The 20,251-nt window shown below is 47.1% G+C and overlaps 1 long non-coding RNA gene across 1 annotated transcript; it reads left to right on the forward strand.

The window, feature by feature from the left end:
• Nucleotides 1–587: 587 nt before the first annotated feature.
• On the forward strand, nt 588–18,893 carry LOC142915849 (uncharacterized). The gene is made up of 4 exons (XR_012936132.1): nt 588–679; nt 6,416–6,537; nt 6,864–6,932; nt 18,278–18,893. It is a non-coding gene; the product is annotated as an uncharacterized LOC142915849 (long non-coding RNA).
• The last annotated feature ends 1,358 nt before the right edge of the window (nt 18,894–20,251 follow it).

Below are 20,251 nucleotides of genomic sequence, written 5' to 3' on the forward strand. Positions count from 1 at the left end.
CTGTGTACACACTGTTTCTGTGTGTACAGACTGTGTGTGTGTGTGTACACACACACAGTCTGTGTACACACACAGTCTGTACACAGTGTACACACAGAAACAGTGTGTACACACAGAAACAGCGTGTACACACAGTAATGTCCACGTTGTAGTTGCTGAGCTCACGCACGCAAGGGTCTCTGTTCAAGAGATGGAGCAATGGAAAATGTATCTAAATCAACTTAAACTCCATCCCTGCTTGTGACGTCACCACTCAGCATGACCTCATCGGTGTGAAACGCCGTTGGGAGGTGTGCCTCGCTAGTGACGTCATGTCACCAAGGTATTCACCCCACCCCCGTCCACCGCGCCCTTGATCGTGACGTCACCTCTGCTTGGTCACTGCCGATATCTGTTCCTGTACATTCCTTATTTGGGCAAAGCTACGCCCAGTGACTGGCGGCTCATTAACATAATGAGTTCGTGAAAGCCGTCGCGAGTTGATTGGGACGGGTTCAGCACCCACGCCCCCATCCCTCGACATATGGCCCGAGCTCATTAACATAATTTTATTCAGGTACGGAGCCGCTCGTGGTAGGGGAGTGTCTTGTACCCCGGACGTGACGTCATATCACCTGCTGCCGCGCGACGTCACGAGGTAACAGGAAGCGTTCGTTTCGCTCTTCCACTGAAATCCGAGGTGAGAAATTATTATCGTGTTGGTGGTCGTGGTTGTTGTGGTGGTTGTTGTGGTGGTGGTTGTTGTTTACCAAGGTAGAGCCTCTCTCTCGTAGGGATGTCAGTTGAGTAGCAGCGAGCATGGGAATCGATGTCCAGGTTGGAACTTTACAACGCGGGGCCTAGCCACGCGGGGCCTTGCCTCCTGCCCTCGCCTGATCGCGTTTGCTTCAATTATCTCGCTTAGTTGAGCAATCTTTGTAAGAAAGTAATCTACCAGGCTATGCGTTTATTGTGTGTTGATCGACTCTCTGTGTTGCATTGCATTACATTTCAAAAATTTTACTCAGTTTCTTTGATTAAGTGTGCTTTTGATTTAAAGCTTTCTTGACTGCAGGGATTCATATTCTTGGTTCTTTCGGTAAAGTCACCACCACGTAGAAGGGAAACAATAAAATAATAAAAATATCAAACAATAAAATTCTCACGACGTTTCGACTGCAAGACGAGCAATCATCATCAGGTGTGAAAACCACAGCAAGAACATTTTCTTGCTGTGGTTTCTTGCTGTGGTTTTCACACCTAATGATGATTGCTTGTGGTGCAGTCGAAACGTCGTGAGAATTTTATTGTTTAATATTTTAATTATTTTATTGTTTCCCCTTCTACGTGGTGACTTTACCGAAAGAACCAAGAATATAAGTGTGCTTTCTCTCTCTCTGCGTGTACTCGTGTTATTATTATTTCCTGCAGTCACCAAAGTTCCAAATCTCTCATTGACACAAGGCCGTAATTATAATATATTATAATAATTATAATATATTGGTGGGGGACATATCCCCCCACAATAATCAAACATGCTCAAAATGTCTCCCCCAATTTATTGCTATAAAAATATTATTTAAAATAATAATTGCTATGCTATGTTAATAAAAACAATTTGCTAAACCTTGGCCACAAAATGTGGACTTGTCTTCATGTAACAATGTGTAGATTTGTGTTTGTATGATTGCGTTGTACTTTATGAATCCCTAATCTCTGCCATTGCATACTATGAAACAAGAAAAGTTAAAAAATAAACAACAGAGCAATGTAATACAATACAATATTATACAATATTGTATCAAATAATACAAATTCCATCCCATGTGTTAGTGAAATTTTTCAATATTTTAAAAATTAGTTTTCAAATTTAGATTTTCTTTCTGGGGGGGGGAGACCCCAGAGCCCCTGGTAGATTTGTTCCCCCCCCAATGTTGACTCCATGGCTACGGCCTTGCATTGACTCGCGGATTTCTCTAAACCCCTCCCCTCTCTCTCTCTGCACCCCTCTCTCTCTATTTAACGCCTCGACACAGAGGCGTTGTTTCTCTGTGTGCCTACAGTGAGGGAGAAAAGTATTTGATCCCCTGCTGATTTTGTACGTTTGCCCACTGACAAGGAAATGATCAGTCTATAATTTTAATGTTAGGTTTATTTGAACAGTGAGAGACAGAATAACAAAAAGAAAATCCAGAGAAACGCATGTCAAAATATTATAAAATGATTCGCATTTTAATGAGGGAAATAAGTATTTGACCCCCTCTCAATCAGAAAGATTTCTGGCTCCCAGGTGTCTTTTATACAGGTAACGAGCTGAGATTAGGAGCACACTCGTAAAGGGAGTGCTCCTAATCTCAGCTTGTTACCTGTATGAAAGACACCTGTCCACAGAAGCAATCAATCAATCAGATCCCAAACTCTCCACCATGGCCAAGACCAAAGAGCTCTCCAAGGATGTCAGGGACAAGATTGTAGACCTACACAAGGCTGGAATGGGCTACAAGACCATTGCCAAGCAGCTTGGTGAGAAGGTGACAACAGTTGGTGCGATTATTCGCAAATGGAAGAAACGCAAAAAAACTGTCAATCTCCTTCGGCCTGGGGCTCCATGCAAGATCTCGCCTCAGGGAGTTGCAATGATCATGAGAACGGTGAGGAATCAGCCCAGAACTACACGGGTGGATCTTGTCAATGATCTCAAGGCAGCTGGGACCATAGTCACCAAGAAAACAATTGATAACACACTTCACCGTGAAGGACTGAAATCCTGCAGCGCCTGCAAGGTTCCCCTGCTCAAGAAAGCACATATATATATGCCCGTCTAAAGTTTGCCAATGAACATCTGAATGATTCAGAGGACAACTGGGTGAAAGTGTTTTGGTCGGATTAGACCAAAATGGAGGTCTTTGGCATCAACTCAACTCGCCGTGTTTGGAGGAGGAGGAATGCTGCCTATGACCCCAAGAACACCATCCCCACCGTCAAACATGGAGGTGGAAACATGCTTTGGGGTGTTTTTCTGCTAAGGGGACAGGACAACTTCACCGCATCAAAGGGACGATGGACGGGACCATGTACCGTCAAATCTTGGATGAGAACCTCCTTCCCTCAGCCAGGGCATTGAAAATGGATGGTGGATGGGTATTCCAGCATGACAATGACCCAAAACACACAGCCAAGGCAACAAAGGAGTGGCTCAAGAAGAAGCACATTAAGGTCCTGGGGTTGCCTAGCCAGTCTCCAGACCTTAATCCCATAGGAAATCTGGAGGGAGCTGAAGGTTCGAGTTGACAAACGTCAGCATCGAAACCTTAATGACTTGGAGAAGATCTGCAAAGAGGAGTGGGACAAAATCCCTCCTGAGATGTGTGCAAACCTGGTGGCCAACTATAAGAAACGTCTGACCTCTGTGATTGCCAACAAGGGTTTTGCCACCAAGTACTAAGTCATGTTTTGCAGAGGGGTCAAATACTTTTTTCCCTCATTAAAATGCAAATAAATTTATAACATTTTTGACATGCGTTTATCTGGATTTTTTTGTTGTTATTCTGTCTCTCACTGTTCAAATAAACCTTCCATTAAAATTATAGACTGATCATTTCTTTGTCATTGGGCAAACGTACAAAATCAGCAGGGGATCAAATACTTTTTTCCCTCACTGTATGTGTGTATCTCTCTCTGTGTGTCTCTGTGTTCTATCTCTCTCTGTCTGTGTGTCTCCTTGTCTGTGTTTTGTCTCTCTTTCAAATTGAGCAATCTTTGGAAGAACGTTATCAACAAGGTGGGGTGTTGACTCTTATGTTGGCCGACTCTCTGTGTTGTATTGCATTACATTTCTATTCTAGATTTAAAGCTTTCGTGACTGCTAGGATCCATACGCTTTGCTTCTATTGGGTAAAGTCACGTAGGTAAAACATAAAATAACAAAAATCACGACGTTTCGGCCACAACACAAGCGGCCTTCATCAGGTGAAGGGACGAGACTGTCTGGAGGACAGCGCTGGAGTGGAAAAAGCCACGCGCAGATCACGACCTTTAAGCTGTGTGAGAAGAAACAAAGCACCTTGACAAAGGAATTAGCATATAATTTAGCATTGAAATGGCTCATTGAAATAGATAAGTTAAAGTATACACATCCGCAGAGGCACCCCTTGACAAAGGAATTAGCATAGAATTTAGCATTGAAATAGCTGAATGATTAGCTTGTAACTGGTCACAGAAATAGCTATGTTAAAGTCAGAGCATATACATTCACTGAGGCACCTAGTACAAATCAAACAGGAGAATTTAGCGAAACACAACCACGCTCAGACCGCGGACCTTTAAACTTTGTGCGAGCAAACAAGGTGTCCTGACAAAGAAATTAGCATAAAAATTAGCATTTGATTGGCCGATTTTAGAAAAGAGGTGTTGTACGTGCCGGTGGACTTGCCGTTTGGCGCGGGAGGGGGGGGGGGGAGAGTTTACCTATTGATGGTGTGAAAAGGGAATTTATAAGAGCTGCGAAAGTTTGGGGTACCACTACTTGAAAAATATACTGTACCATTGAAATTAGTTTAATGTTTAGTTCGATTTAGAACATCTTTCCAATGGTTGCTAAATTTGAAACCATCTCGGTTGAAATTGTGTCTGTGTTTGTAGATCTGAATTGCCTCGTGAACAAATCTCTGATAAAAACCCGTGGGTTTGCAAAGAACCTTGGTATCGGAGAAAATGATATCGTGATCACCCACAGCGTTGTAACAGTGATCAGCCACGGCAGAAGAATTCGTTTTGCCGTGTTTCAAATCTGATTTGTGCTCGCGGATTCGGTCAGAGACATGTCGCTTTGTCTCCCCGATATAGCAATCACCGCAGGTACAACTCAATTTGTAAACCCCGGGGTACTGTAAGTCAGGAATGACATCCTTCACGGATGGGATCAGATCACGAATTTTGTGTACTGTATTGAACCGGACCTGGATCTTGTGTTTGTTTAGAATTTTGGAAATCTTTTTAGTAACGCCTGCTATATATGGTAGTGTGATGGTTTTGACCGGAGTATCAAGTTTTTGTTTCTGTATGGAGGGAGAAACAGCTTGGCGGATGATACGGTCAGAGTAACCATTCCTTTTGAGGGCCAGGTGTACATGTTTTAATTCACTGGTCAGGTGGTGTTCGTCCGAAATGCAATGAGCCTTATGGTATAAAGTTTTGATGAGAGAATTATTTTGGGCTGGGTGGTGGTGGAAATCAGGTTTCAAGTAGGAATCTGTGTGGGTGGGTTTCCTGTAGACAGAATGCCCCAATGAGCCATCAGGTCTCCTCTCAAACAGAACATCTAAGAATGGTAGCTTGCCATCTTTCTCCACTTCCATGGTGAATTTGATGGCGGGATGTTTGGAATTGATGTGGTGTAGGAAAAGGTTCAAAGCTGGGAGGCCATGTGGCCAAATGACGAAAGTGTCATCCACATATCTCTTCCACAGGGAAGGTCTGAGGGTGGAAGTCTGGATGGCGTCTGATTCAAATTTCTCCATGAAAATATTGGCTATCACTGGTGATAAGGGGGATCCCATGGGGGTACCCTCATTTTGTTTGTAGGAGCCATTCCAAGTAAAGTAGGTATTGTTGAGGCAGTGCCTAACCAGTGCAGGTGTGTCGGGGTCTAGTCCATGTTGGACCAAATTTTCAATTATTTCAATGGTATCAGGTACTGGGACCTTGGTGAACAAAGAGACCACATCGAAGCTGACAAGGATATCGTCAGGGGACAGTACAACATCTTTGACCTACGTGACTTTACCCTTTGAACCAAAGAGTATGGATCCTTGCAGTCACGAAAGCTTTAAATCTAGAAGTGTACACACACACACACTGTACACACACAGTGCACACACACACAGTGTACACACACACACACTGTACACACACACAGTGTACACACATAGTGTACACACACACAGTGTACACACACACAGTACACACACACACAGTATACACAGACACACAGTGTATACACACACAGTGTACACACACACACAGTGTATACACAATAATGTCCACGTTGTTGTTGTAGCTGAGCCCACACACCCAAGGGAGGGAACAATGTAAAATGAATCTAAATCAACTTAAACTCCAACCCCGCTCTGTGACATCACCACTCTGCATTACCTCATCGGCGTGAAACGCCAGGGTGAGGTGTACCTTGCTAGTGACGTCATGTCACCAAGGTATTCCACCTCGCTCTTGAGCGTGACGTCACCTCCGCTTGGGTCACTGCCGATTGCGTTCCAGTGCCAATCCTTATTTGGGCAAAGCTATGCCCAGTGACTGGCGGCTCATTAGCATAATGTGTTCGTTAAAGCCGTCACGAGTTTATTGCGACGGGTTCATTGCCCACGACATATGGGACATGTTACATTTACATAATTTATTCATTCTATAATTTATTCAGTTACGGAGCGGCTCATTGTGGGAGGAGCGTGTTTCGTACCCCAGATGTGACGTCATGTCACCTGCTGCCGGGTGACGTCACGAGGTAGCAGGAAACTATCGCTTCCTGCACTGAAATCCGAGGTGAGAAATTATCATTGCGATTGTGGTTGTTGTGGTTGTCGTGGTGGTGGTGGTTGTGGTGGTGGTTGTTGTTGTTAACCAAGGTAGAGCCTCGCTCTCTCTCGTAGGGATGTCAGTTGAGTAGCAGCGAGCATTGGAATCGATGTCCAGGTTGGAACTTTACAACGCGGGGCCTAGCCACGCGGGGCCCTGCCTCCTGCCCTCGCCTGATTGCGTTCACTTTAATTATCTCGCTTAAGTTTAATTTGTCTTCACCCGGCTCGCCACTTTGTAACTTTGTTTTATTGTAAATATTCACGCAGTTTTGATTTTCGTTCTTTTGTTAGCAGGCCAAGCCCGCTTGAGCTGCTATACCACTCTTGTTATCAGAAGCGACCTGCCCACAACAACACAAGGTGAGGCTTTGTCAACGTGTGTGAATGTTTTGACTGAAAACTTTGGTGACTGCAGGAATTAATATTCTTGGTTCTTTCGGTAAAGTCACGTAGATAGAAAATTAAATAAAAATAGCAATACAATAAATAAATAATTGTGAATAAAGCAAAAAAACTCACGTCATTTTGATCGCAACACAAATGGCCTTTATTTAATGTAATTCTATTATCTGTTATTGTTATTTTCTATCTACGTAACTTTACTGAAAGAAACAAGAATACGTGTGTCAATGTCTATCGGTCAAAGACACTCAGCGGAGAGACGCGCAAACTCCAAATATACAGCAGGTGTCAGGGTCGGGATCGAACCCACGACTTCCTGTATACCAGGTGAGGTAGTTAACATCTCACCACGGAGAGAGACACGCAAACTCCAGTTATCCTCGGCTATGTTCGTTGATCCTCAATTAATTACTTGGTGCAGTGAGGAAGCATTAATGCTGAGCAGATGAAGGTGGCCAGGCATGATTCTAGACACGCCACCGCCTGTTTACCCAGTGACAGTGTACAGTTTGTGTTTGCAGTAACGTCTATTAACTCTGTCGAACACGGAGGTTTTATCATAACAGTAGTTTATTTTTGTTTTCCTCTGGAACTCTTTATAATAATGGAAACAGGAGGTGAACACAGCACACACATTCAGCTGAAGTGGGAACTGTTCATCCCAGCATTCAAGGACATCTGAGCCTGGATTCACACCTCTAAGTTGCGATTGAACGTTAATTTATGCATTTCTGCCTAACACAAATAATATTGTTTTCAACACCCTTTGCTATGTCAGCTGAATTTAGCTCTCATAAATATTCCTTTTGTAGCCAGACAGCTGAAATTGTGTGCTCGGAGTTTTTGGTGAACATTCATTTTGAAGATACGAGGGCTTCCAGGCATGTTTATAACCATTTGCCCTCTCATTGTGTGCCATAACAGTCCGTGTGATGAATTTGGGACACTTTTCCACTATATCATGAATATGTGAATAAGTATAGACGTGTAAGTCACGTGTTACTGTGTGTATATGCTTTCCTCTGTGCATCGATACTGAAGTGTAGATAGTGTGGATATTATTTTTTTCTGTCTGCAGCTGACGCTTCCTCTGCAGAATTGGTCTGATGGAGCAAATGCACTCAGCGCAGCTCGGTAGGGCAAGTCAACAATGCGACCGGTGTGCATACAGCACGGACCGGACTGGAAATTTGACAGAGCACCAGAGAACACACACGGGAGAGAAACCCTTCAAGTGCACTGTGTGTGGGAAGGCGTTTTCACATTCATCTACTCTTGTAGCACACCAGAGAACACACACGGGAGAGAAACCCTTCAAGTGCAGTGTGTGCATGAAGGCGTTTTCACATTCATCTACTCTTGTAGCACACCAGAGAACACACACGGGAGAGAAACCCTTCAAGTGCAGTGTGTGCATGAAGGCGTTTCCACGTTCATCTCTTCTTGTAGAACACCAGAGAACACACACGGGAGAGAAACCCTTCAAGTGCAGTATGTGCGTGAAGGCGTTTGCACATTCATCTACTCTTGTAGTACACCAGAGAACACACACAGGAGAGAAACCCTTCAGGTGCACTCCGTGCGGGATAACGTTTGCACAGCAACAACAACTTCAAGTACACCAGAGAACACAGAAGCATCAGAAGATCCACAAGGAGTGGAGTCTGAAATCAGCTTGTGAAAGTCAAAGTGCCACCATGAGCCCATCCCTCATGAAACAAGAACCGGAAGAAAATCCCAGCTTGGACACTTTTAAAGGTATCGGGGTGAAACATGAAGAGGTGATGGTGAAATGTGAAGAAGTGAAGAGCAAAGGAGTAAAGGTGAAATGTGAAGATGAAGATTCAACTCCAAAATGGGACCTTCACATCGACAGAGGCAACGTGAAGCAGGAGGAGATTTCTGACTGTGAGGCAGAGCGAGGCAACTCCCAGCAGTTTGTGGAAGTGGAGGTGTGGGTGGACTTCCTCCGAGACAATCCAAAGTCAAGTGGAGACCCGGTAGATGTGTAAACTTTGCGTTTTAATAATTGTGTTTTTTTATTTTATTTTGGGCACCATTATAATATATGCCACAGGACCCGCACGAGCTTAATCCGGTACTGTCCGGGATACCGTTCCAGTGCCCAACCAGGCTGTTGAAAACACCGTGAGTGGATATTCTTAGCTCTTTCGGTAAAGTCACGTTGAAGGGAAACAAAATAATAAAATTTATATAAGACAATAAAAATTCTCATGACGTTTCGACCATAACACAAACGGTCGTCTTCAGGTGTGTCGAAACGTCGTGAGAATTTATATTTTTTATATATATTTATTTTATTGTTTACCTTCAACATGACTTTACCGGAAGAGCTAAGAATATGAATTACTGCAATCACAAAAGCTTTAAATCAAAATTTAACCGCGAGTAGAGTTGAGGGTGACGGTGGAGGGCGCGAAGGGGGCGAGTGATGCCGATGGGCGGCGAGGGGGTCATCCGAGAGGATGCCCAGTGGGGAGATCAAGCAATGAAATCGCTCCACGTGTCAGGCGCTGGGTGGATCACCGCACAGCGGCATTGTGGGAGGTGGCGACGGCACGGGGGAGGTCTCTACCCGCTAGTGGATTGACCGTGGCTGATGGTGACGACGACGACGATGGATGTTGCTCACTCAACTCTGCGACGTACGAAACGCCGGAGACGCACGGCGATGTGCGGGGTGTTCAGCGGCACGGTGGAGCCGATGGCCTCCTTGCAGCCGCTGTACAGCTGACGCACGACGTGGAGCAGGGCAGGGAGCACGCTGTCCACTATGTCCTGGCAGCTGCCGCTCAGCTGACCCATAGCCTGCAGTAGAGCAGGGAGCACGCTGTCCACTATGTCCTGGCACTGGTGAACATCGGTCCCCAGGTGGCGACCGCTGCCGGTGGAGAGACGTCCTTCACGAGTCCCGAGTAGTTGTTGATCGTGGTGGTGGTGGTGGTGGTGTTGGAGCCGTTGATGTTCGAACCCCCACGCCGAGATCCTCCGAGGAGTTCCACCACTGGCTGCGATAGCAGCAGAACCAAAGTGAGCACAGCCGTGAAGATCGCCACGCTGGTGGTGGTGGTGGCGAAGTACTCCGCAGACCTCGAAGTGGAGGAGCGCCGTGGGGCAAGGTGGTTGCCTCTCCCGGAGCCGACTCCACTCTGGTCGCTCCAATGGATGCACCTTTGTCACAGGCCTTTAATGACAAGAATGTGAAGTTGGACACTCAGTTCCTAGGTTAAACCTGCATGGTTAGAGCGGCCAGTTTTTGTGGACCTGTGGGTTGGGTAGATCTCGAACCAGGAGCGAGAGCCAATAAGCTCCCAAGCATTCACTCGGTTTTAAAATCCATTTATATGGTGCTTGCTTAATCGCCTCTGGCAATTCGGAGTTTTGTATCTCGTCTCAAACACTTGAAGAGCATCCCCAAGTAGCAGCTGCCCCTGTGTGGCACAAGGTGGTGGCCCTGCACCGGCCTGCATGTGGACAAGAGCCTGTCAGTAGGGGGCGATGATTGATGTGGCATCTTAGTTGTGGAGTTTGTAGGTAATGTTTAGAATTTGAGCAATTTTGACCCAGACGCCAGCATGCAATGGCCTACTCGTTTTGAATGACAATACAATAGCATGTTGTACATACACTGTTAAGCAGACGGTGCGTATTTTTAAAAATAGCTTCATGTTAATGCGATGTAACCTGATGCAGTATATTTCAGTGCAGTAATTCAATTTTGTTAATATGCCTGTCAATAATTTAGAATTAATACTTGTCTGATTGTGTGCGTACATGTAACATTTTGTCTGTAAGGGTCAAACATTGAATAAGTGATGTTAGGACAAAGTGTGTGTTATGGAAGTAACCTGTACAGCTTACTCAGGTAAGACTCATTGTTATTGTGATACAGGTCAAAGGGTATTTTTGTTTTTCGATTTAAAGCTTTCGTGACTGCAAGGATTCATCTTCTTTGGTTCTTTAGGTAAAGTCACCACGTAGAATGAGAATAAAATAATAAATTGATAAAATAAAATCACGCAATAAAATTCTCACGACGTTTTGGCCACAACACAAGTGGCCTTCATCAGGTGAAGGGATGAGACTGTCTGGAGGAAAGAACCAAACAAGGGTATTTTTGTGTTTTCAGGAAGCATCTCCCTCTGGAGCAACTCATTGTCTTTGAAATAGGGAGAACACTCGGATCATTAATCAGTTACGTGGCATACCACTCAAAGGTTACACGTAGAGGAGGTTCATTCTCTGCAACACGAATTGTAGTTTTGTATTACGTGTTGACGTAGATTTTGTCGAACTAGGACATAGTTCATAGTTCATTTATTTGGTATAGCCCTGTGAGCCATTCGGCTCTTGAATCGGGTGCAACCGCAACAAACAAAAACATGAACAAGAAAATATCTTACAGTGGTTATGTGACTGCAAACAGAAAATACAGGAAAAAAATATCAAAATATTCCTAAAATAGCACCGTACACCAATGCTGTGTGCAAAAATCCCAGTGGGATGCAAGTCAAATAACAACAACAACCACAAGACAACTAAGATTAAGGCCATCAGTCTAACTCCGTACTACTATAAACAAAAACATGGCCAAAACAAAAAAAACTTTTCGAAAATCACCAAAATAAAAGCCATAAATCCAATGTAACAGTGATCATAGGGACTGTGACCGAATTTTTAACAATAAACTACATAAATAAATTATAACACCAAAATCTAGACCCATATTTTAGGCCACTGAATAGCAGTGGCAGCTAGGGTTGTACAACTCCTCTAGAGCAGTTTTGAGTGAAGATCTCATAGGTAGTGATTCAAGTTGCAGTTTATTGGCAATAGCATTCCAGACCCTGGGGGCATCAATAGCAAAGGACCTTCCTCCAGTTTTTTTACGGCAATAGGGAATGTGAAGCTGGTAAATGAGCGAAGACCTGAGGTCATATTTGTTCTTTGAAACAGAGAGGAGATCCAGTAGGTAGTCTGCGGAATTTTTTGTAAGGACATCGTGAATAAATAAGATCTGGTGCACAAGCCGTCGAACATTAAGAGATGTTAAGTTTGACTCAATGTAGAGATCACAGTGGTGAGTCCTATATGGGCAGTTCAATGCAAATCTTAAGGCCGAGTGATAGATGGAATTAAGCTTCTTCAGTACAGTACTTGGGGCTGATTTATACACGATGTCACAGTAGTCAAGTAGAGGCAGTATGGTAGCTTTTATCAATTACAAACGGAACATTGGGGGGAAGCAGTGCTTGTGTCGATACAGAAAAACAATTTTTATTTTTGTCTTTTTACCAGTATAATCAATGTGATCTTCAAAACTAAGTTTTGAATCCAGGATGACCCCAAGATACTTATAGATCTTGACTTGCTCTATTTGATAATTATTCAAGGAATGTAATTGGGGAAAAATAACTTCCTGCTTTAGTCCCGGAGAGAAGCATAGCACCTTGGTTTTGGAGGTATTCAGGACTAGTTTAAGAGAAACTAGCTGATGTTGTAGTTTGTTGAAATCACCCTGGAGCTTAGCAATCACGTCATCCGGAGAGCGGCCAGCAGTAATGAGTATCGTGTCATCTGCAAAAAGATTTACCCTGGAATGATCCAGTTCAGTGCCCAAGTCATTGACATAAAGAGAGAACAAGAGGGGGCCGAGGATGGAACCCTGTGGAACCCCTTTTGTTATCTTAACACTGTTTGACCTCCAACCATCTGTGAATACAGTTTGGGTGCGAGAAAAGAGGTAATTTTTTAACCATTGTACTGTGTTCTCGGAAAAACCGAGGCAACTTAGTTTACTAAGCAGGGTGTTGTGGTCAACTGTATCAAAAGCTTTGGACAGGTCAAGAAAAAGACAGACACAGTACTGCTTATTATCAAGGCTATTGTAAATTTGATTCAAAGAGTCTAATGCAGCAGATGTGGTGCTGTATTTTTTCCGGAACCCAGATTGTTTTAGATGTAGTAGATTGTTGGTGGACAGGAAACTGCTAATTTGGTAGTTCAATAATTTTTCAAAAATTTTCATCAATGGGGACAAAATTGAGATAGGTCGGTAGTTATTGGGATCATCTTTAGGGCCCCCTTTGTGAAGTGGGCAGACATAGGAATGTTTCCATTCTAGAGGAACTGATGCTTCTTTGATGGACAGGTTGAAAATATGGGCTATAGGTTTGTATATTAGGTGACCAACAGTAGAGCAAAGACGGGAAAACTATCTGCTCCGGTAGAGGAGGACCCTTTGAGGTAGGACAGTTGTTTCAGAACATTACTTTTGTGGATTGGTTGGAAACTAAATTCGTTTAATGTTTGGACAGGGGTGTAGGAATTTGCAGGAGCAGGGGTGACTCCCAATACATTATCAAAAAGATTACCAGCTTCAGAAAAATGAAGGTTAAAATTGTCAACTATTTTTTTGGGATCTGAAAAATATTCCCCATTTCGGTGAAGCTCAACGGGCAGATTTTCTGTTTTGGATGCCTTTTCGATAGATTTGATTGTTTTCCAAAAAATCCTGGCATTTCCATGTGATTCCAGGAGAGTGGAGGAAAAATAGGCATTTTTTGCATGCCGTATTTTTTACGCATCTATTCCTTCAAATCCTGTTTTCTAGCCAGTCATTTACCAAATTACTTTTCTGAGCACATGCCCAAGCCTTGTCCCTAGTTTTCATGAGCTTTGTAATCAAAGGATCATACCATGGTGGGCGGTTGCCTTTAGTTTTAAATCTAACCAACGGAGCATGTTTGTTAAGAATTTGGAGAAATGTGTACCTGAAAGTCTCCCAAGCCGTAGTCAGGTTGGGTATATCACAGACCTTATCAATATCCGAGTGAAGCACATCATTTGTAAATGCCTGAGTGCTGAAGTGCCTCAAAGAGTGCTTCTCAACAATTTTAGGGGGGCTTTGGGTCTGGCTGATGATCTCACACCAAAAATGAAGGAGTGATCACTAAGGTTATTACCCAGAACACCAGTCAGTGCGAAATTGTGAGGGGCATTTGTCAATAGGACGTCAAGCAGAGTTGACTGTCCCGGATTTTTTAAGTTGGGTCTTGTGGGGACATTTATTAATTGAAACAAGTTAAATTCATCTGTAAAATTTGTGGCCACGGCCGGCGGGTTTAGCCAATTCCAATTTAGATCACCCACTAAAATTATTTCACCTTTAGGGAGGCCCCCAAAAAGCTCTCTCAGTGCCGATGCAGCTTCAACATCCTTCCCACAAGGCGGTCTATAGCAGCACACTACCAATATCTGTTGATTATTTGGGAGAGTTATTCTGAGAGCCAGACCTTCAAAGCAACATTTTTTAAACAAAGAGTGAGCTGGTGAACATGCAATAGTGTTACGAACATAGATGGCAATTCCACCTCCTTTAGATCCTCAGTCAAGCCGAAAAAGGTTGTAGTTTTCAATCGTAATCTGCAAGTTATTGACGGCAGGAGTGAGAAATGTTTCTGTTAGGCAAAAAATGTCCGGATCAAGATTTGCCACTTCTAGTTTTAGTTGACTTAATTTAATCACAAGCCCTCTGATGTTGATATGTAGAACACCAACACCTTTCCTGCCAGAAAAATCTACAGAATTATACGAGCTCTTTTCATTTGGGCCTGGATGAAGCTCAATACCACCCAGGAATAAGAAATGTAGAATTAACAGTTTGCATAAGTATTTTCTGTGAAAGGATGAAGAGCGGCGAACCTTGGACGAATAGCAGCAGCTCGCAGATGGTGTTATTTTTAAGAGCAAAATGAAGTTTGGAAGGAGTGCTGGTGAAGTAATGGGACAAAGATAGGGTTTAAAAGGATACAATGATGGAGTGTAGAAGTGTCTATGAGCTGTTTCATTTGCAGGTGTAGTGGCAAATCGAGCAACAAGTATTGACGCAAAATAACGAGGGTAGCCGTTTGTAGAGTTGAGTGTGACACTAGATATGGCCGGGAGGGACAGCAGTAGGACACACAGCAGGAGAATTGCCATCTCTAAAATATCCGGGGTATACACAGATTTACACACAAGTGGAATAGAAAAATATATATACTTGTAGGCCGAGCGTGAGAAAAACGTCTTGCCGCACTCGTCACACATGCACGGCTTCTCGCCCATGTGCTAGGGTTTAACAGCGCCCACCCCCCTCTCCCAGACAGCAGATTCTTGGCTGTTGTGGGCTCGGCTGAACCTCTTGCACCGCCTCCTTTCCCCGCCGCAGGATGGTGCTCGAGTTAGCCCTTTTGAGCTCAGCCCACGACTGGAATGTCGTTTCTTGGCCTGCTCCACGTGAATGAGTTAGCTGCGGGGTTCGCCACGGTGTGACACATCAGCTGAGCGTCAGCACGCTCCAGGTACCACTGTCAGTGGCAGGTGGGTAGGCCTCCCAGCAGGTGGGTAGGCCTCCCAGCGGCAGGTGGGTAGGTCTCCCAGCGGCAGGTGGGTAGGCCTCCCAGCAGGTGGGTAGGCCTCTCCAGCAGGTGGGTAGGCCTCCCAGCAGCAGGTGGGTAGGCCTCCCAGCAGGTGGGTAGGCCTCCCAGCAGGTGGGTAGGCCTCCCAGCGGCAGGTGGGTAGGCCTCTCCAGCAGGTGGGTAGGCCTCCCAGCGGCAGGTGGATAGGCCTCTCCAGCAGGTGGGTAGGCCTCCCAGCGGCAGGTGGGTAGGCCTCTCCAGCAGGTGGGTAGGCCTCTCCAGCGGCAGGTGGGTAGGCCTCCCGGTAGGTGGGTAGGCCTCCCAGCGGCAGGTGGGTAGGCCTCTCCAGCGGCAGGTGGGTAGGCCTCTCCAGCGGCAGGTGGGTAGGCCTCCCAGCGGCAGGTGGGTAGGCCTCTCCAGCAGGTGGGTAGGCCTCTCCAGCAGCAGGTGGGTAGGCCTCCCAGCAGGTGGGTAGGCCTCCCAGCAGGTAGGTAGGCCTCCCAGCGGCAGGTGGGTAGGCCTCCCAGCAGGTGGGTAGGCCTCTCCGGGGCACAGTGTGGTGAGCAGTGTGTGTGAACAGTGTGTGTGAACAGTGTGGTGAGCAGTGTGTGTGAACAGTGTGTGTGAACAGAGTGGTGAGCGTTTGTGGTGAGTGTGGTGAGTGTGGTGTGGTGAGTGTGTGGTGAGTGTAGTATGGTGTTTGTGAGTGTGGTGTGTGTGTGGTGAGTGTGTGGTGTGTGTGGTGTGTGTTTGTGGTGAGTGTGGTGTGTGTGTGTGGTGAGTGTGTGGTGAGTGTGGTGAGTGAGTGTGGTGTGTGTGGTGAGTGTGTGTGGTGAGCGTTTGTGGTGAGTGTGTGGTGTGTGTGGTGTGTGTTTGTGGTGAGTGTGTGGTGTGTGTGGTGTGTGTGTGGTGAGTGTGTGGTGAGTGTGTGTGGTGTGGTGAGTGTGTGGTGAGCGTTTGTGGTGAGCGTGGTGAGTGAGTGTGGTGTGTGTGGTGTGTGTTTGTGGTGAATGTGGTGTGTGTGGTGTGTGTGTGGTGAGTGTGGTGTGTGTGGTGAGCGTGGTGAGCGTGGTGAGTGTGGTGAGCGTGTGTGTGGTGAGTGTGGTGTGGGGTGTGGTAGTGGTGGTGTGGTGGTGGTGTGGGGTGTGGTAGTGGTGGTGTAGCGTGTGGTGGTTTGGGGTGTGGTGGTGTGGGGTGTAGGGGAGGTGGTGTGTTGTGGTGGGGTGGGGGAGGTGGTGTGGGGTGTAGGGGAGGTGGTGTGGTGTGGGGTGTGGTGGTGTGGTGGTGGTGGTGTGGGGTGTGGGATGTGGTGGTGTGGTGGTGGTGTGGGGTGTGGTGGTGTAGGATGTGGTGGTGGTGGTGTGGTGGTGGTGGTGTGGTGGTGGTGGTGGTGTGGGGTGTGGTGGTGGTGGTGGTGTGGTGGTGGTGGTGTGGTGGGGTGTGGTAGTGGTGGTGGTGGTGTGGTGGTGGTGGTGTGGGGTGTGGTGGTGGTGTGGGGTGTGGTAGTGGTGGTGGTGTGGGGTGTGGTGGTAGTGGTGTGGGGTGTGGTGGTGGTGGTGGTGTGGGGTATGGTGGTGGTGGTGTGGTGGTGGTGTGGGGTGTGGTAGTGGTGGTGTGGGGTGTGGGGTGTGGTGGTGGTGGTGTAGGGGAGGTGGTGGTGGTGGTGTGGTGGTGGTGTGGGGTGTGGTGGTGGTGGTGGTGTGGAGTGTATGGGTGGTGGTGTTCTTTGTGTTTGAGCGGGGAATGTTTTCTCGTGCCAGGACGTACTTCTGTGGACCGCCGTTCGCTTCGTTGGGATTTCGATTTAACGATTCTGGTGGTTTGGTTGTGGTGGTGGTGGTGGTGAGTTTGAATGGTTTTAAGATCGCTAACTTGGTTGAACACAGGCACATAGTGTAGAATTGTTGTTAGATTGTTGAATGTGCGTAAAGTGTGTTTTGGTGTTACCTCGGGATATTCATAATGAATGGTCATTCAGTCCATGCTTATTTAATCCATTTAAAATGCAGTTAGACTGCAGTTGTTACGTTGCATCATGGATATGTTGGTTAATATCTGATGCGGAAAGTGACTGATGGATACAGCAGACTAGGCCAAATTTGTGGATTCACCGCGAATTCTCAGATTTTGACGTGAATTAACAACTCGTGGATTTTCGCCTCCTCGGCCAAAATGTGTAAATCTAACAACAGTGAAACCAACATTGGCGTTCTTGAAAATCCACCTGGCCGCCCCTACAGTGGAGCAATGGCATTTGTTTTACTGATTGTCCGTGTCGGGCGGTGGTGGTGGAGGGTTACGACACATTAACAATAACGCGAACTAACCCCCAAAAACATTCACGAATAATGCTGCTTGCGAAAAGCCTACGCGTTACACGAGTTGCATTTGTTTACAATGTGTGGGCAGAGTTTGATGCCGGTGGGGCGTGGCTCTGCTATCCACGTTGTGGGCCTGGTCTTCTGCGGCGTTCAGCAGGAATTGTCATCACCGATTTGGTCGTTTAGCGCTACACGTTTTAGTTTTTTCGTTTGCAAACTCGAGCGAACTCTGCAGAGACCCCGAGTTGGATTTCCTTGCTCACGGCCCAAAAACAGTGTGACAATTATACTCTTTGGTTCTATTCGATAAAGTCACGTAGGTAAAAAAATTAAAACAACAAAAATCTAGAAGTGTGACAATTATATGAACCGGTCGTGGGCCTCCCCGAGATCGACTCCGCCTAAAAGTAGTACCTTGTGGGACGTGTAAAACATCACCGCTGGGGAGACAAAGGGGTGCCGGCCGTGGTTTCTGGCCACCCACCCCCCTCGTGTGCCACAGTGCCGGTAGCCTTCGTAGGTGCTGCTGCTCGCCACTAACAGCGCTTGCCCCCGACAGCCTGTTCGAGGCTGCACGGGGGATCTTTGGCGGCGGCGGCGGTGCAGGAGGTGTGCGCAGGAGGCCGAACGGCGTCCGGAGGAGTGAGGAGACGCGACCCGCGGAGAGCTTCCATGGAGAGAGGCGGGAGCGGGGCGAGGGAGAGAGGGGGCCAAGGAACGGGGCGAGGGAGGCCTGAGGGAGAGCATCGAAGGGGGGCGGACGAACGGCAGCGAGGGACCGGGGCTCGCTTCGAGGGGCACAGGAACTTGGCGGAACCGGGGAGCGGGAGGGGAAGAGGGGAGAGAGAGATGGGGAGGCAGGAGTCGAGGGGCGGAGACGTGGCGAGCGGGAGGCAGCGAGACCTGACGGCGTGGGGGATGCAGCGAGAGAGAGAGAGAGATCGCCATCAGAGCAATTTCATGCAACGATTTTTAAGGGAGAGGTTAGGGGCGCACAGTTCGGAAGGAGCGAGAGAGACGACGGGGCTGGAAGAGTCGAGGGGCAAAGACGTGGCGAGAGAGAGGCAAAGAGACGGGGAGGCGAGGGCACGGCAGGAAGAGAGAGAGAGACATCAGAGGGCGCCTCACCTTCAGCGACTTGTGAGCGAGAGGTTAGGGGGGTTCAGTTGGGAAGGAGGGAGAGAGACGGGGGGGCAGGGAGGGAGAGAGACGGGGAGGCAGGGAGGGAGAGAGACGGGGGGGCAGGGAGGGAGAGAGATGGGGGGCCAGGGAGGGAGAGAGCGAGGTGCGGTGGGGGGCTTCGATCTACGATCCTTGAGGGACAGTTTACCCCAAGTGGGTGAAGAGAGAGGGGGGAAGGGAGACAGGAAGTAGTGGGAGAGTAGCGTGGGGGCGTGGACAGCTGGACGGAAGATAAATTAACAGGTCCTTGCAGGGTGGGCTGGTAGGAACATTGGATTTTTTTTTACACCCAACAGCACGAGATTTCACTTCTAAAGTATTGAAAGGGGACGGATGGACGGACGGACGGACACATTAATCTATTGCAGGCTGGTACACTCAGTTTACAACTTCGTTCCTACCAGTAATAATAACGTAATCAACCTGACCTTGCGTTGTGTTTTGACCGTCTGTGTTGCATTATATGGTTTCCAAATCTTGCTATAATCTGTTTGATTTATCTTCTTTGGTTCTGTAGTGTTGTAAGGACGAGCAGACTTCTTTAGGAGGCACACTCTGTTTATTGTATTATTTCCTTATACAATGCTTAACACACACAGAGGGATATTCGGTCCCCTCACCCGATACCCTAGGGAGGTACAGCCTCCGGACCTGGCGGGACTCACACGTCTACCGCTAACCTCCTTGATACCTAAGGAGGTACAACCTCCGGACTTGGCGGGACTCACACGTCTACCGCTAACCTAGTCCTCCGGCTAGGACCTAGGGGAGGCTATCTGACCCACCGCTGGCCCGGTGGGTCCTGACCACTGGGTATGCCGAGCCTTAGCCCTTAGAAGGGCTGAAGGGCTGGTCCAGGGTCCTAGCTAGGCTTCAGCCCAGTCTTCTATCTTCGTGCGGGGAGAGAACTCCCCGAGGTCCGTTGGGACACCCGTCTTATACCCCTTCGTGGCCAGGTAGAACCAATCATACATTCCCACGTGGAACCGTCTGATTGGTTCGCACCAAACCCTGGCCACGATCCGTTTCACCTCGACTGACCCCAACCGTTGTACCCAGGGGTAATGCTGCACTGCCCTGGTGGCAATGCAGGTTACGCAACAGCGCGTAGTTAACACCTCTACATCACCCCCTCCTTCGGAAGCTCCAGCCGTCCCGGCTGCAACAATGGGAAACTCCGAAATTATCAATGGTAGAAGAATTGTGAGTGTGCCTCACGAACAACAAGAACAATTAAACCACTATAAATACCCCCCTTAACAACATAACGTATGTACAAGGCACTAGACATGCCAAAAAAAACATTATAACAACCGGCGAGATTTCGCGCGCGTGCGTTTCGCGGGGCCAT

The sequence above is a fragment of the Petromyzon marinus genome, unplaced genomic scaffold (genome assembly GCF_048934315.1).
Source record: "Petromyzon marinus isolate PM22_M1 ecotype Great Lakes invasive population unplaced genomic scaffold, UKy_Petmar_22M1.pri1.0 PM_G_Scaffold_36, whole genome shotgun sequence".
In the NCBI taxonomy this organism is placed as follows: domain Eukaryota; kingdom Metazoa; phylum Chordata; class Hyperoartia; order Petromyzontiformes; family Petromyzontidae; genus Petromyzon; species Petromyzon marinus.